The sequence below is a fragment of the Pseudophryne corroboree genome, chromosome 1 (assembly GCF_028390025.1).
Source record: "Pseudophryne corroboree isolate aPseCor3 chromosome 1, aPseCor3.hap2, whole genome shotgun sequence".
Lineage (NCBI taxonomy): Eukaryota > Metazoa > Chordata > Amphibia > Anura > Myobatrachidae > Pseudophryne > Pseudophryne corroboree.
In genome coordinates, this window is record NC_086444.1 from 379,411,392 (window position 1) to 379,415,061 (window position 3,670).

The window sequence follows — 3,670 nt, forward strand, 5'->3', positions numbered from 1 at the left end:
TTGCGCGGTTCGGAGACATGTCGAACTTTAAAATTATTATTCTTGAAATCTCAAAATGAAGCAATGAGTATTATAAAAATATAATTTTATTAACAATATCAGTAAAATGATTAATTAGTAGTTGGATATACAAACAAAGAAATAAAGGGGGAAAAGAGAAAACAAAAAGAAACTGGAACGAATGATATAGGCGTAAATGCTTGGTGAACGTTCCAGTGCTGTCCGGGTTTCAGACACATAGATTTTCCACAGCTAACTGCCTGATAATATAATCCTGAACTGAAACAAGTCGATAGGCAGCTCATCAATGATGATAATGGTTATGATTACTGGCCACTTGTATTAGGAAAGAGAATAGAAAAGACTGAATAGATAAGATGAATCTGCTGTCAGTGTTAGACGCTGAGCATGGTCGTCCCAATCTTCTACTGAACTGAGTATTCCTCAATAGTCTCCCACTTGAGTACTAACTCAGCCCAACACTGCTTAGCTTCCAAGATCGGAAGGATTCGGGCGTTGCCAGTGTGGTATGAAAGTAGAAAGTATATCCAATGTTGGTGGGCTCTGGAATCACTGATGAGAGTTCACGAAAATTGTAGTAAGAATAGGATAGTTGATAGATGGGAGAAGAAAATAGGGGATCTGCTGCCAATGTTAGACAGGGACGGATGCCCCTGAATCAATGGTGAGAGTCCTGAAAATAGGTAAATATAGGAAAGAAATAATGGAGATATGAGGAAAGGAAATTGAAACTAAATTGCTCTAATTAGCAACCTGTAGTGGGTTAAGGCTGAACACTATGACATTAGTGAAATATTTCTTGGTAATTGCACCTGAAGAGATCGTCAAAATAAATACTTCATTTTTGAACGAATATAGTAAAGATATGAAGAGAATAAATTTGAGCTAGATTGCTCTGTATAGCAACCTGTAATGAATTAAGGCTGAACACTAAAACATTGGTAAGGTGAGTGAAAATTTCTAGGTAATTGCACCTGAAAAAGTTATCAAAATGTATACCTCAAAAATGAAAACAAGCAGATGTCCTTTTGTTTTCCAACAAAATAGAGAAGATGGTTAGAAAGTGGCTAATTTATAATCTAATACTATAAACAATAGTGAAATGTAACTGATGAAAAAACCAAAAGTAGCTAAGTACATTCTCTATAATAATTCAACCAATCCCTTTACCTTGTTTTCCTCCACACTAGCCACCTTCACTGCCTTTCCCCTTTCTTTCCCCTTCTCCCCATACTGCCATCTTCCACTCATTTATTTACGCACGTACCTATTTATTTCGTACACCCTGGCCTTAAAAAATCATTACCATATATTTCCATCTTAATAATTTATTACAACCTAGATATTCGACACCACAGAGCAATAACACAGTTTGAGCTCTCATTCAATACGTATCATGTCAGACGCCCCCCCCCCCCCTTTTTTTGTCCCCGTCTTGCCAGTCGCTGTGCTTTTTTCATCTCTGGCTACCCATTCCCCTTCCCTCTCTTCAGCTACTTTGCTACCTTAATATATTTAAACTAATCTAATTTATATCAATTAATCAGAATCACCTTACTGACATGGCAATATACATGCATGTCTCCCTTTTTTTTTTTTTTTTATATATTGCACATGCGGGTCCAGCATACTGTCATTAAATTATTAAAGTTATCGTTATAATTCTCAGTTTTTACTGAATACAAAAAAGACACTAATTTGCTTATTTTGTTTTATTTTTTATGCTCGTGAATGGGCTCCAGATTGTAAGACAATAAGAATGGCATACCATTAATTTCAAGAGTGAATACAGCCTCGCAACAATCTCAATATGGGATGACACACCCCCTTATTGACTGGATAACGGCCAGCCTTTTCATAATAAAGCCCGCAGGAGCCTGCAATGTATCAGGAAGTGACCAAGCCCGGTGAACGGGCGAAACGCGTCTTCCACACACCCCTGTCCGGGGACACAGCCATCCTCAGCCTGCCTCAGCTCCGTTCAGCCACGTCCTATCCAGGACCAGCATTCACCCAACTCTTCCTGTCCGCCATGCGCTCTCACTACGGGACATCTGACACCGCATCCTAAAGACATCCCGTACAGACTTGGACTAACCGTGCATTATTCAGCACAGCGGCCACACGGCATTACAACGTCGGACCTCTCCACGGACGTTTTCCATCTGCTCAGCGTCCCACCTTGATCTAGCGTCTCCCAGTGACGGACCCGCTTCACGGACGTCTCCTGTCTGCACCTAATCCCTGTCTCGCTCCAGAAGCACGGCGCAGGACTCATTCACCTTGGACTCGGGTAATATCTTTATATATTACCCGAACTACACACTTAAACCAACATTGCTGCATAATACACCATATCTGGTCCATCGCGACCATTAGCTTCTTTTTTTAAATGATCTCTTTATATTCATTGTTCTGTCAAACATTATATGGCACGGGTTAATTGTAACCAAGGTTAATTATAACCATATTTCCCTTATCCCGTTAATTGATGCTTTTTTTTGACAGCTTGTTCATTTAATTTGAATTATCAGCTATTCAGAGACTTCTCTCTTGTTACAATTATTATAGAGAATGTACTTAGCTACTTTTGGTTTTTTCATCAGTTACATTTCACTATTGTTTATAGTATTAGATTATAAATTAGCCACTTTCTAACCATCTTCTCTATTTTGTTGGAAAACAAAAGGACATCTGCTTGTTTTCATTTTTGAGGTATACATTTTGATAACTTTTTCAGGTGCAATTACCTAGAAATTTTCACTCACCTTACCAATGTTTTAGTGTTCAGCCTTAATTCATTACAGGTTGCTATACAGAGCAATCTAGCTCAAATTTATTCTCTTCATATCTTTACTATATTCGTTCAAAAATGAAGTATTTATTTTGACGATCTCTTCAGGTGCAATTACCAAGAAATATTTCACTAATGTCATAGTGTTCAGCCTTAACCCACTACAGGTTGCTAATTAGAGCAATTTAGTTTCAATTTCCTTTCCTCATATCTCCATTATTTCTTTCCTATATTTACCTATTTTCAGGACTCTCACCATTGATTCAGGGGCATCCGTCCCTGTCTAACATTGGCAGCAGATCCCCTATTTTCTTCTCCCATCTATCAACTATCCTATTCTTACTACAATTTTCGTGAACTCTCATCAGTGATTCCAGAGCCCACCAACATTGGATATACTTTCTACTTTCATACCACACTGGCAACGCCCGAATCCTTCCGATCTTGGAAGCTAAGCAGTGTTGGGCTGAGTTAGTACTCAAGTGGGAGACTATTGAGGAATACTCAGTTCAGTAGAAGATTGGGACGACCATGCTCAGCGTCTAACACTGACAGCAGATTCATCTTATCTATTCAGTCTTTTCTATTCTCTTTCCTAATACAAGTGGCCAGTAATCATAACCATTATCATCATTGAGGAGCTGCCTATCGACTTGTTTCAGTTCAGGATTATATTATCAGGCAGTTAGCTGTGGAAAATCTATGTGTCTGAAACCCGGACAGCACTGGAACGTTCACCAAGCATTTACGCCTATATCATTCGTTCCAGTTTCTTTTTGTTTTCTCTTTTCCCCCTTTATTTCTTTGTTTGTATATCCAACTACTAATTAATCATTTTACTGATATTGTTAATAA

At 38.4% G+C, this 3,670-nt stretch overlaps 2 pseudogenes; one reads left to right on the forward strand and one right to left on the reverse strand.

The window, feature by feature from the left end:
• Positions 1-422: 422 nt before the first annotated feature.
• LOC134948144 (5S ribosomal RNA) lies at positions 423-541 on the reverse strand (annotated as a pseudogene).
• A 2,674-nt stretch (positions 542-3,215) lies between these two features.
• LOC134948148 (5S ribosomal RNA) lies at positions 3,216-3,334 on the forward strand (annotated as a pseudogene).
• Positions 3,335-3,670: the final 336 nt, after the last annotated feature.